The 14577-nt window shown below is 40.0% G+C and overlaps 1 protein-coding gene and 1 long non-coding RNA gene across 4 annotated transcripts in view; one reads left to right on the top strand and one right to left on the bottom strand.

Annotated features, from left to right (window-relative positions):
- LOC123959318 (CUB and sushi domain-containing protein 1-like) overlaps window positions 1-14577 on the bottom strand; it is a 364541-nt gene that overhangs the window by 301056 nt on the left and 48908 nt on the right. The gene's annotated exons all lie outside the window — the stretch shown is intronic.
- LOC123958674 lies at window positions 2825-8191 on the top strand. 3 transcript variants are annotated; one of them, XR_006822141.1, is made up of 3 exons: window positions 2825-2925; window positions 6948-7082; window positions 7664-8191. It is a non-coding gene; the product is annotated as an uncharacterized LOC123958674 (long non-coding RNA). The 3 variants fall into 3 exon arrangements; XR_006822143.1 differs by lacking the exon at window positions 2825-2925 and adding an exon at window positions 2950-3050; XR_006822142.1 differs by lacking the exon at window positions 2825-2925 and adding an exon at window positions 3066-3145.

Consider the following 14577-nt stretch of genomic DNA (forward strand, 5'->3'; position numbering starts at 1 on the left):
TTGAGGACCTAAGCATGAAACATGCGAGGACCCTATTGAAACTGAAGGATTTTTTTTCTTTCTGCCAATGAAGTGCATTTTTTTCTTAAAACTCACAAAACTTTGCCCTGCGAAAATGTATGTGTCATATTTTGGCATGGGCGTGGCAAAATAGCTCGCTAGCACACCCTAAAGACCTGCCCCCAGGCCACATTTCTCCAAAATGTACAATATATGTCCAGACCTACAAAAACGTCATCTAAATCTAGATCTTCATCTACGCTGCTACTTGATGCAGGAAGAGCATCACATGGTCTCTCGGTTGGCGCCAGTCTCTCGGGTAAATGGGATCCATAACGGTTGAATATGTAAGAATATAAATATAAGTAAACATTATAATTTGACTATGTTGACTGCTTTCCCATAAGACATGACTACTATCATCAAATGATTTTAAATGAAAACATACAGTATATTTCTATATTATGTTTTGATGCCCAAAACATTCTGTGCCATCACTGTAAAATCACTGTGGAGAAACAGAACCAACCAAATTACTTTCTCCAGATCTAAAGGTTGTAGTTCCTCCAGTAGTGCTGTTTCTTATCTGCTCTAGCTTTTCCAACTATTTGTTCAGAGATATGGTGAAAATAATGGCCCAATATGATGTGAAATTACCTACGTATTTTTCATTGGAAAACAAAATTGCTTGTCCTGCCCCTGCTGAAAAAAATCCTAGAGGAAACATTGTACTGAATACTACTCTCATAAACAGGCTACATGTGCAGAAAAACAGCTGTTTAAAAGTCAGGATTTATTTGCTTTATTTTTTTATTTCAGCCGCCTCTGTTAAGAAACGTTAGGTCTAGGCTACATGCTTTGTAAAAACCATATTCCTTGCTGCTGTTATGGATATGCTATCAGCTAAAAAGTCGGGAGAGACAGCTTTGTTTGGGGGTGAAGGGGTCTGGTAGTGTTTCCCATAATTAGCCCATAATTTGGATAATTATCAACACTGACCGCCACATATTGATTTTCAAATTTTTTACTAGGCATGTTTAAAATCATATTTGATTAAGGAGCTGTATTGAGGAGCATATATTTGTGCAGCACCTCTTCACTCGCTCCCTCTTTCTCTCTCTCGTGAACACCGCTGCACAAACCTGTCCAAACCAGTAAACCCAGTAATAAGTAAAGTAATAATATTACTTTTTTAAGGAGTAATAAGTAACTATTTATATATTACAATTTCTGAGTACCTTGCCCAACACTGCTGGCAACAGGAAATGAAAAGTTTTATGCCGTGATTTATTGCTCCTAGAAGGTTGGCCATATACACTTCAAAACTGTCGCTTTTCGCTTAACGGCCTGTCCGTGGCGTGGCAGAGAAATTTGATGCTTTGCTATAAAACAGGAAGTTGTTGTAACTTTGCTGTACATGCTCACATCTGGACCAAATCTGATATGTCTGATAAGTGCCCCGTCCTTAAGACATCTACAACAACATCCATTCATACTCATAGCGCCATCTAATGGCAACAGGAAGTAACCCTTCAACAAAGTATCCCCCGCGCCCCGTTGTACCTAGAGGTATGAAATTCTTTGGCATATGTATTATCTGAGGACACAGAAAAAAGCCTCTTGGAGCCAAACCCTAAACTCAACAGGAAGTCAGTCATTTTGAATTTAACGGTCATTTTTGGTGACACGGCTGCATCATGCCTTGACGCACTTTACATGCGATGCTGCTTGCAGCTTGAATTCATTTTATTTTTATTATGTTTAGGGCTGACCCCATATAGTCGAAGATTCAATGCTTTGATGGGCGGGGCCTGATTCGACTGTCAATTTGACAGTGAAACAAGGATCACGCCATTTTGGTGATATGGGGGTGCTCAAGGTCTGATTTTACATACAACTACCAGTTTCCTCCCAATAGGTTAATAAACAGCCTATTACAATATGCATTTCAACTTTTAATGCTGTAAATGAACATGTAAAAAGAATAAAACTTTCAGTAAATGTTCTTAAAGTGCGTAAATAACTGCAACGTGCATGCAGTTTTCGGCAGCAGCGAATGCACGGAAAACTCTGCACAAGACCGGTGAATAACAGGCGATCAGAGAGATAGAGAGAGAAAAGGGTCTTCAAAAACTCTCAGTTTAGCTGGAAATTTACAGTGTAAGTTGAATGAATAGAGACTGCAGCTCTGCAGCTTCTCAAGATTAAAGCGGAGCTACCATGTGTAATCCCCCCCGCTTGCAATCGTCGTGCACTATAGGCAGGACATCACGATTCTGATTCGACTATGTAAATCCTTAGTCGGGGACAGCCCGAATTATGTTATATAATTCCTAAAAGTTATGCCCCCCTTTGCAGGATACTTGACCCAGACTGGGCATAGATAGCCCCCTCTTCTGCATCTAGATTTTTTCTAAAACATTACTGCAGCGAGGCTATTGTTGAGGCCAGGTCAGACCTCCCTGTGGGCCGGCTCCCTGGTTTCCCCTTTAGTTTAGTTTTCTTTGGTTTTGGACTTGTTTTTGGATACTAAAACACCTTCACACATATACATTCATGCAACCATCATCCTGCACAGACACTACTGAAACCACAGACTACATACCTCATACTTTAATTATGTTAGTTTGAAATTTCGTAATTTGGTTAATTTTGGTTAAAATAAACATATTTTGTTAAACTTCTACCATGGTGTGTCTCCCTTTTGTTGTGGAGGTCACAACAAATGGGGGCTCGTCTAAATGTTAGTGCACTAAAACTTGTTTTGTGCATCAGGGTGCATGGTGTCCCTGCACTGCTGATTAGTCATTTGGTCCAGCTGTGTGCAGGTTTTGTGCTTTGTCTTGGGAGATGCATCATGTGTATTGGGTTTTCAGGGAGCCTTAGTGCTTGATTGGGATAAGGTTTTTATGTGGTGATCCAATGGTAAGTGTAACTATTTTTGATACGCTTTGTACAGGCATTCCCCGCATACCTGCATTCAGGTTGCTCCGCAAATCCGCTGGTTTTTCGTGCATAAATACCCACCACAAGCCGCATGAAGTCTAGGGGTGAGTGTTAGTAAGTTTTAACTAGGCAGTTAGGGGGAAGTGTTCCTGTTGGTTGTGACTTGCCCATGCATATCTGCAGTTGACATTACTGTCTGGTAAGTTATTGTTATGGCTTCATTGACTTTGTTTTTCGGTGCGCCTGTGGTGGCATTTACCAGTGGCTTTAAGAGGGAGCAACTAGTCAGGAACACAGAGCATTATGGTGGTAAAGATGACATTAAAAATGTTACCTTGTCATCTTTGGTTGAGCAGGGGGTCTTGCAGAGAAGTAAACTTGCTGTGGCAGATCTGTTTCTGTGCTGGTGTTACCACCAGGGACGGTTGAAACTGTAAATAAGTGCTTTGTCTAATCTTAAATGATGTACTACTAAATTTCCTTAAACCTTGTGTGTCTTAGTATCTTTAGGTGTATTGTACATTTTGGCCTGTTTGGGGAACTAAAACATTGGCATTGCGGAAGTAAACCATCCAGGTTAGCGTCTGTAACTTGGTGGGTTGGCCTGCTAGTTTTGGTAATGTACATTAAGCGCTTGGCTCATGCTTAATTTGGTTGGTATGAGTTTGGTTGTAGCTTTGTTTCCTTGTGCTGTGCGTCTTTGGATGACTTGGTTGGCTAGTGAGCCTTTGTTTGGAGGAAACTTTGGTGTGCTACTTTGGTTTAGCGCTTTTGTGATGGTATTTGGTTGCTAGAATTTTGGTATATTACATCTAGCAGAAGGCCAACTTGTTTGTTTGGGATGAGCTTTGAGTGCTCATTTTCATGTGAACTTTGGGTCGGGGCTTTGACCTCAACTTCCCAGTTGTCAGTATTCATTTTGTGTTCTGCAGAACCGGATCTGTTAGTGTAGTTTAAACATGAAGTAGACTATGTCAAAAGCAAGGACAATGTTGTGATGGATGATCTGTCTTGCCCCAGCTGAGTTGTGTAATTTTATCTCTGGTTTATTCGTGGTCAGCCAGTATTAGTTCTGTAATGTTTTTGTTGTGTACTTGTAGGTAGTAGGTTCGGGTTCCCCTTTTGGGGCCCCCTGTTTTAAGGGGGTGGGGGTGTGGCTTATCTCTCTTCTTTGGTTTTGGACTTGCTTTGTGGGATTTATCTTGTTTTTGCATACTACAACACCTTCACACACATACATTCATGCAACCATCATCATGCACAGACACTACTGAAACCACAGACTACATACCTCCTACTTTAATTATGTTAGTTTGAAATTTCGTAATTTGGTTAATTTTGGTTAAAATAAACATATTTTGTTAAACTTCTACCATGGTGTCTCCCTTTTGTTGTGGCCTTTGAGCCAGGTCATAACACGTATCATTTATATTGTTGGTATTATGACATTGTCTACTTCTTCAGGCAGGCTGTGTTCTGCATTTTCAGAGCACCTTCTATGTTTTTTCAACCAAAAAGAGACTTGCATGGTCAGAGGCTATAAAAAAATATTACCTTGGTGGTCCACAGGGGACGGCTGTTGCATTCTCACATGAATATTTCCCCACACAAAAATTTTTATGTAAACAAAGTAAAATGGTTATAACTAATTATTGGCCACATGCTTTGCTCACATTTTTTTTTTATTTCATGGATATATGAACTTTCAAGGGCATTTTTTGCTTTGGGCCAAGGTAAAATTTTGACACCGTCAGAGAGACTGGCTGGTATGTATGGGACTTGTGTTGATCAAAGAGGTTACCATGGCTGCCATGGAAAACTGCAGAGGTAAAACTGTTTGTGAAGGGCTTTAAACAAGATATCTGTGAAGGTTCTCACTCATCCAGTTCATAGTTATCCAAGGAAGGTTAAAGTCAATAGCAAGTGGACTTAAAGATACTTAAAGACCTTCTGTCCATCATCATCAGTCATTAAACAAGTTTTGCTATTCGCCTTCTGCTACTTTAGCTTAAACATGTTTATTAATAAATTTTGAATGGTTAGAAAAAGCATTGCAATACAAATATAATACTCAATAAATACATATTAAAAGTTTATAAATCATCATAAGCAGTGCAAACAAAGGGCATAGAATCCCCAACAAGAGCGTTGTCATCCCATTTCTGGGAATAAAATGGTTCTGTTTTGTGTCTCAAATGGAGGATTGACCAGGAGACAGATGAGAATTAATTCACATGTGCGCACACACGAGCAGTAATCATCTAGCTGTCGCTCTACTGATGGATCGACATGATTCTGTATCCCTGTCTAGCTCTGTTAGGCTCTCTTTCTCTCTGTCTGTAGCTCCTCCCTCTTTCCCTACTCTCTTTCCATCTCACTCTCTCTCCTAATCAGGCCAGCACACCGATCCTACTGCTGTTTGACATTCATACAAAAATAATTGTGCTGGGTTAAGACTATGTGATCGTTTATCTAGTCGGTCAACTTTCCAACCAGTCGACCAGGTTATGCAATCAGACAGTCACTCAGTGATGCCAGCCAGCCGGTCTTTACAGTCAACCAGCCAGCTTGCCTGTGTGCCTTTCTGTTGCTTCGTCCATCTGTCTGACTGCCCATCTGTATCTGTTTAACAGTCTATCTCTCGCTCTGCCTGCCAGTCTATCAGACTATTGGCATGTCTGATGTTGACAGACTATTATAATACTAGGATTACTGTTTAGATTGGACGGTAGTACAGTAAAAAGGCATACCATGGTATTGGAAAATCGCAACAGTGTTCTTTTCATCACCATCACATTGCTCCACAGATTAGACGGGGGGGGGAAGTTTGGTGTTAGTGCTTTGGCAGCATTTAAGATTTGTACCAAATGATAAAGGAGCCTGGCATGCTGTAAACCTATTTAACAGTAATATTCAGCCTTCACCCCTACCACAACCATGTTTCAACCGTGCGTTGAAATCAACCAGTGATACCATTCAAACTGGCAAACAGATGGGATCCTTTATTCAAATGAGTCAGTGCAAAAAGAGTTGTTAGTATTTTGGTTGAAAAATGCCTTGTTTTGCTAAGAATAGACAGCTAAGAATCAGGTCTGTTTCCATCTCAACACCACTCTTCTATCAGTGTAGTGACAGGCTTAAAACACAGTACCGCTGCACATTTATTAACAAAAATAGAAGGTGCACTTACAAACGTTACTGTTCATATGCACAATATGTGGTATTGTGTGCTGGATGATGCAAAAGTGCCATTAAAAAAGAGCCCAGTTATCCATTTATAGTCTCGTTACAATGGATTCACAGATAGGATTGTGACGGTAAGTTGTCATTTATTGTCAAATATACTAATTTGCTTCACCACACTCCACATCTAATACTTTCAGTGGACATTATTTAAAGCAAGCCAATCTAATGTGTCCTTATCTGCAAATGTATACATCTAGATCAAAGCCTGGTGACCTTAAGCATGTCCTTGCATTCTTCTGGTAAATTTGGCTTACAAGTGGTCCACCAAGCAGAAAATTTCAATAACTCAGCTTGTAGGGCTGGTGTAGACGTCTTTCTGCAGCTCACTGTATTTCAGTCGGTCAACTCATGTGGAATAGATGATATGTGAAAGTAGAAAATGAAACATCATTGTTTGTCATCTAAGCTTTGACCTTAGTGCTCCCCACAAGGAAGCACCGAGGAGGGAGTGGGAAACGACAATATTTATTTCCCCTCTTCGGGAATGTAGACTCAGAAGCTACAGGTGGATGCTGGGGTGGAGGTGGGGATTTTTGAAATGCTATATGAACATCAGTAGCGGCAGAACAGCAGTAGCAGCTAGTGACAGCATACGGCAGCTTTAATGTGAGTGACTTGGCAGCGGAAGAGTGAGCAGAGCACTGATGACTTAAGTACACAACATTATTAAAACGATGCAATGGACTGTAGGAAATTTGATGATGGTAAACAATTTAAACACAAAGAACTAATGCCGTCTCCTAAACCGCATACAGGCCTTCCGACTAATAAACAAACCATGGCAGGACTCAAGGGATGACATCAAGGGAAGTTAAGTGACCATTGTAACACTGACCTGAACCCTACAGGTCTGGTAACCCCATCAGGAGTCAGAGATGATGTCAGTAAAGGTAAGTGACAATGGGCCAATTTATGACCCTCACTAATCATCCTCAGGAGTGAAATGACAGTGTATTAATACTATGATGATGATGATAATAATCTTTATTTGTAGAGCACTTTTGCACACACAAAAACAAGTTACAAAGTGATGTATAGAGTTTATTTGACATCTCTTCTTAGTATATGTATGCACATATAGAGAGACATACAGTATGTTAATATGAACAGTAACATGATAGCCATTTATGACACTTAAAACCGGATTAACAGCCTACTACTTAGACTACTTATTGCAAAGTGGATATTTGTTAATATGTGTTTAGTGTCTGAGGCCAAGTTTTCAAACACAGAATAAAATTGGTAACCAACTTTTATTCATTCTTTAGGAAATAAATTATAACAAAGAAAATCATCATCATCAAGACAGAATAGATATGGGGTGGGTGGAGTAAGTTTTCGGCCATTGACATCACTGCACACAAGACTATAAAGCCAGGAATGACCCCAGGGATCCTCATCTAGTCTTCAGGTCTTTGCCCCGTTCTGCTTCTTTTTCTTCTTCTTGACTTCCTTTTTTTTATTCCGGCAGCCTGTGGGCCTTCTGTTCAGAGGCCAGTCTGACTCTGAACCTGACCTGTTACTGACTTTAAGCTTACCAAACTCTGAAAGCCAACTCGGGTCCAGCATAGCCAGCCAAGTGGGTGTGCGAGATGTAAATGTGATCTGCCTTTTGAGAGAGACAACCAACTCAGGAATATCCATGGCCTAAGAAGAGCAAGCTCTTGAGAGCCCCACAGGAGGAAACAGCTGACCGAACTGCATGTGGGACCAAAAGCATCCAAACCTGCAGTAGGGGCCCACACAGAAGAATTGTCACCTCCCTCTTCCCTTCCAGTGCAACTTCACTGGCAATTTGAACCACCAGGTGAAACAAAATACTTTTCCTGTGATATCAGGGATGATGCTAGATCCGATTACTAAAGATGATTTAGCGTTAGCGAAGAATCTCCCTTAGCAACATCGAATCATAATTATTATCCTCATGCTTCCCAAATAACCTCTCAGCTGCTAAATGATGCATAAAGGCGATATCAATGGTCAATGCCACAATTATCCACTTATGTGTCCGTTTCTTGCTACCTGATTTCAGGTTAATCCTCTTTTGACTTCTTTTGACTGATCTTAAGTGTATTAAACTGAGCAAAACCAGAATCAGCTTTATTGGCCAGCTATGTCTACACATACGAGGAATTTGACTCAGGATTGTACATTGCTCATAAATTGCTTACTTATACAGTAATACAATAATAAAATCACACACAGGCTACAGTATAGAGAACACATATATACACTCTTTTAAAAAACACAATATAGGCAGATTAGGACAATAGTGCAATGAGCAGAGTACGAAGGATGCAGGAGTAAAAATATTATGAACATTTGGAGGTGGATGATGAAATATACAGGTGCACATACACATACATGCATACATGCACACAGTGTGATGGAGCATAGTGCAAAGGATGCTGGAATAAATAAGTACTATGTGCAGGTGTTATGTCCTTAAGGTAGGTGGATTTGGTATAAATTATACACAAAATACAAATGACAATATGAACAGTAAGAACTGCTCTGAAATGGAGAATTATGAGTAAATAAGTGGTAACCAGTAAACAGGTGGCTGAGTAGAGAAGGAGTTACTGGGTTATTGCACAGAAATTGTTCCTGACATTGTGAGTCAGAAATCAGCTGTTCATCAGAGTGATGGTCTGTGGGAAGAAACTGTTCCTGAGTATGTTGGTTTTGGTGTACAGTGCCCTGTAGCGCCTACCAGAGGGGAGAAGCTGGAACAGGTTATGTCTGGGGTGAGATGGATCTGCAGTGATGTTTCCTGACTCTGGAAATGTATAGGTCCTGAATGGAGGGCAGGTTGGCATCGATGATTTTTTTTTTTTCTGCAGTCCTGACTGTCCGTTGTAGTCTGCTCCTGTCCTTGATTGCAGTTCCAAACCAGACAGTGATAGATGTGCAGAGAACAGACTGAATGATTGCTGTATAGAAGTGGACCAGTAGCTCCTTAGGCAGGCTGAGCTTCCTGAGCTGGCGCAGGAAGTACATCTACTCCTGGGCTTTCTTGACGATGGTGTCAGTGTTGGGATCCTACTTATGGTCCTGGGATGTAGTGGATTCCAAAAACCTGAAGGATACCACAGCAGACACAGGGCTGTTGAGTATGGTGATGGGGGACAGAGTGGGGGGGGGGGGGGCCTTCTGAAGTCCACGATCATCTCCACAGTTTTGAGCGTGTTAATCTCCAGGTTGTTTTGACCGCACCAGAGTGCCAGCTGATCAACCTCCTGTCTGTAGGCTGACTCATCTCCGTCCCAGATGAGGCCGATGACCATTGTGTCGTCAGCAACTTCAGGAGTTTGACAGATGGGTCTCCTGAGGAGTGGTTGATGTAGAGGGAGAAGAGCAGGGGGGAAGAGCACATAGTGCTAGTAGTCCGGGTGCTAGATGTGATGTTCCCCAGTCTCACCTGCTTTTATTTTAAAAGCAGGCTTTTATTTTAAAAACAAACTGGTGGTTTAATTGCTGCTGCTTCAACACGTATTCACTACATATTGGGATATAAAGCAGTCATACCTAGGCTATTCGATACAGATAACATGTTGCAGTCAGGGGAGAGGAGGTCATGTGATTGTGTCGAATTGGTTGCCTGAACTGGCTCACAAGCTTCATTTCATTTCAGGTGGATGAGGAGCATGGAAATAGCAGATGAACCAATTTAAAAAACATAAATTTATTACTTAGAAAAAAAAGTTGCACTTACTAACTCTCCATGCACACTAGAATGACAGTCATCCCTATCAGGTTTGTACAACGTATACATTCTTTTTTGTAGCTATAAAGCATCCCAGTAGGATGTAGTAGTTTGTCTCATTTGTTTATGGTAAGTAAGTATACTACTGTCTTTAAATTAATGTGGTATTTTATATTGACTAGTACTGCCATATATATATATATATATATATATAACACACTTTTTACCATGCATGTCTGCTAGCGATGGTTGTGACAACCTGTATCAATCACACCTTGACAAGGCCAAATTAAGAATGATGTTGGCAGCCTGGAGATTTTAAAACATGACAGGTAAAAAGAATGATTGTTAACAGGTGTCCACCAAATCCTGAGAGGGGAACTAAAGAAGAGACTTATTCACTGACCACTATAATGTGTTTCACCGAGACACTTCACCTCTGGTGAAGTTTGAACACTCTTGTATTAAAGTATAACTTTCCAATTACTCATCATAACTAAGGCAGGGTAGACCCATTTTTTGAAGATGCTTATCTAAAATGGTGTGAACAGCCCACCTTTCAACTAAGTTGAAGTTTTACCTTTCAACTAAGTTGAAAACCACTTTCAAATGCAATTCTAATGGTTTAAAGAGGTGGTATTATGGTTTATGGCTTTCCCCCTCTCCTTTATTGAGTTATCTCTTTTTTTGTGCTTGTAACAGGTTTGCAAAGTGAAAAAGCCCAAAGTCCAGCCCAAAGGGAGTTCCCATCTCCCACAGAAAGCACTGCTCTGAACTGCTTGAAAACAGCTCGTTTGTAGTCCAGCCATTTCCCTTCCTTCACTGTGACGTCACAATGAAAACGCGTCATAAAGCTTGCCAAGTGGCTTGCGGGGTCAGGCACACCCTCAAAACCAGCTAGTCTGAGTGGAGGCCCTGTGATTTTAGTTAAGCCCCTTTTCCACTGCTCAGTACCAGCTCGACTGAGCTCGACTAGCCTTTGTTTGGTTTTCCATTGTAGAAATGTTGTACCTGTACCTGCTTCCAGGTACTTTTTTTCGTATCGCCTCTCCTCCATCGAGGTTCCAAGCGAGCTGAGGGATACTAAAATGCAACGTGAAAACATTCACTGCATCATCATTGCGTGCGCCAGACAGAGGCCAGCAACAAAAAGTTATATTTATATTTTACAGTTTTCGTATGGAATTTCATCACTAAATCCACTTCTGAGAAGTTTTGAGGTGAGAAATCAGCTGTGTAGATTTCGAATATTGACAGTTTTACGAGAAGCGATGGCGGAACAAAAATGTGCTTGAATATTTTCGGAGTTGAGGAGCTCCACAAGTGGCTGCGGGGGATGCCTGTGCCGGTTTAACTTAAAAAAGAGAAAGTTGTGTGGATCGCTGGTGTGTGTTTCGCATTGAACATTAGGTCGCGGCAGTTGTGTGGCGTCGCTATGACGACAATCTCTGGGTACTATCTGCAATGGAAAACAGAGCAGGGCCGGGTAGAGTCGAGTCTATCGATTTGCACTACTGTAGCATTTTTCAGCAAGGCAGCATAGATCGGCACCGGCAACAGTTCAACGTTTAGTCCTAAAAGACGATGCAACTCTGACTCTGTTTGGGCCTGGAAATTCACAACCTGTAAGTATGCTTTATTGGTTATGAATAATATTTAAAATAAACACGGCAATGTAACTTGTGTGGAGTTGTTGTAAACGTTGGCTAACACAGCTAAAGTTATAGCTATAATGCTAATGTTACACCTGATGTGAAAGCTACTGAGCAAACATTCAACTTGTTTGGCCAATTTTTATGTAAAATACATGTAAATATGGTGATTTTTGTAGTGGTTTATGGTAAGATGTGGAACAATGATATTGTGGACTTGTGAGTAACTTATACCATCTGCTAGGTTCCGGTCGCAGTCTGAAGCAGCTTTGATTTGGATCACACTACCTTGTTTCTTACGACCCACCCTTCTCTGCATAATGACCACTGAGCATAATACCACCTCTTTAAAATGAGTTATGAGTCACACTGATTTTTTTTATATTACTTTGAATTACCTTAGAAAATAAATCAAACCTATGGTGAAATCACCTGGGTTTTCTAAGCATTACTGCACCCTAAAAAAGACCTTTTACAACACAAAATTTGAGCTTACATTTGTCCACATGGCCGTGAAGAACTGCTTCTCAGAAAAGCTGACTTTTTTGAGAGATAGCAGCAATTTATATCTTTGGTTCCTCATATATCTACTGGCTCTGACATCTACAAAAACAATCTATCTCACACAAACCAGAGACGGGACCAATGTAAACTCATAAAACAAATATTACTATTTTCCATCTTATAGAGCACTTGGCTTCTCCTTGCCAACGCTAGGTACACCTCACACTTGTACAGTAGATGTATGTCCCTGGCTGAAACAATTTGTTTCAACCTGTCATTCTGGGAGTGTAATCCGTTTTTTTCAATCTGTCTGGTAGAACACTAGTCTATCAGTGACACAACACAGCTCGGAGTAAATGGATAGACATCAAGCGCTTGTTGTGAACGAGAAAAAGACTGAGAGGGAGAAAGAGAGAAAGAAAAGGAAGTGAGCGGATTGAGAAAATCTTGAAAAGAAGTGAATAAACTGAAAACAATAACCAACCCAATCAAAAAGGAAGAATTTTGCTAACATCTAAAAAACAGCAAAAGAGAAATGACAGAAAAAAGGATGAGCTCACGGACTATGTTGTTAAATAAAGTAAGATATTTGTTATTAATTATAGGCTCAGTTGGCAGTGGTTCCTGTGCAAACTGTAGACAATATGTTGGGGAAAACAGTGTGGTGTAAATCTATAAACAGTGGTGGTATCAATCTTTGGCAACAGGGCTGTAAATTTTTGGAAATTTGTGAAGCCAAATAGATACACAAGACACCCAGAGGTTCTTTTCTTTCTATGTGCTGCTGAGGTAAAAAAAAAAAAAAAATAGAGAGAGAGAATAGCCTTAGGCATGATGGCCATTTTTTCCTTTTTTAGTTTCTCTCTGTGTTAACACTTAATGCATATTACTGCAGTCATTTGAAATCCTTGTAAATCCAATGTTAAACCCCAATGGATGACTTTTTTTTTTTTTAAATGCATGGGGCCCAAACTAGTTGGCGTTTGGAGATTTGAAGCTTGAAGCCAATGAAATGTCTTATTTTCCTACCACTCATTATGTGCTGCACTTTTAGAAGATATTAAATTGTATTTATAGATAATTGTCTGGCTTAATTGTCGACCCGTGGCTATGGAACAAGTTCACAGTTTTCCCAAGGCAAGCTACTGTAGCCTTAAGCTAACTTTTTAACAACACTTTTAAAGACTGGCTTTAAAAGTATTATTTAGATATTTAATGCTGTTTATATTTTTTATTTTTTTTCGGAAGAGAAACTGTGACTACATAAGAGAAAAGGAGAGGAGAGGAGATGAGAGCAGAAGTTGGAGTAGAGATTTTGTTTTCACAGGTTAAGCACAGACAGACAAACATCTTATTCCAAAGCAGAATTACAGTTCTTTTGCCTCTGGGAGTGTATGTTACCCACTGAGATACATAAACTCATTCACACATACACACACAAACACACACACACAAGCAGGGGAAAAACACAGGAAGTGAAAGGTACACTCAGGATCACACACTTCTTATGGCAGCACTGCTGCACTGTTGTGAGGAGTTGAGTGCTTTGCTCAAGGGCACATTGGCAGTGGGTGGCATTTGATGTTTGCGATAAAAGGGTAAGAACCCCACTGATTCTCTAGTGTCAAGCAACAACCTGCTGCGCAATCCCCTTGCATGCAAACCAGGAACCCCACCCACCCCTACAGTGTCTGTCAATCTGTCTGTCTACCAGAGCGGAAGTATCTATGCAGGCCGTTAGTGTGTGTATACAAGTGTGAAACAGAAGCAAATATTCAATGCACATGCACTGTCATGCATATCAATCCCAACATTTGTGCTATTTTTCCACATGAAATCAACAGAGAACCTTTTACTCTTTTTACTCTTATTTATGTAAAGAAATAATTCATAAACAATCTATAGTACGTCCACATACATCTTCTTACACAACGATCACCAATTCTTAAAGCTTTTAAGAAGACGGAACAGGAGCAACACATATGTAAAGGAAATTAGGGCACCTTGCATTTCATTTAACCTAAAGTATAATACAGTCCATCTATTTATCAAAAGCTTTAAATGGTATTCAGAAGAACACAAAGCTAAGTTCAAAAATAAATGTGGATATTTTACATCAACTGTATACTTCAAAATCTTTAAAAAGGGTTCCAAATTTAGCATTTTATTTGGTGTTTGTTGTGCTGACACTGAGTTGAAGGTATATTTATCATGACTGCAGCCTTAGAGCAGTATTTGCTTTGCTTTGAACTATCTTGTCAGACAATTAAACATATGAACACCTTAGTATTTCCAATAGCTTTGATTTACAGTATGCTAATTATAATGGGATTTTTTTTCATGTGTTTCATAATGACACATAGTTACAGTTTAGGTATAAATCACATTCCCATTGAATGAAATAAATGCAGCCTCAGTATCTTTTTTCCTCCTGACTTGCAATTTGCACCAATTATTACAATTATATTGCAAAAATAGCCTGCATTAAAAATGCAAATTGCTTTGCAATTTTTGAGAAAAGTC

This window comes from Micropterus dolomieu, linkage group LG20 (genome assembly GCF_021292245.1).
Source record: "Micropterus dolomieu isolate WLL.071019.BEF.003 ecotype Adirondacks linkage group LG20, ASM2129224v1, whole genome shotgun sequence".
Classification (NCBI taxonomy): Eukaryota; Metazoa; Chordata; class Actinopteri; order Centrarchiformes; family Centrarchidae; genus Micropterus; species Micropterus dolomieu.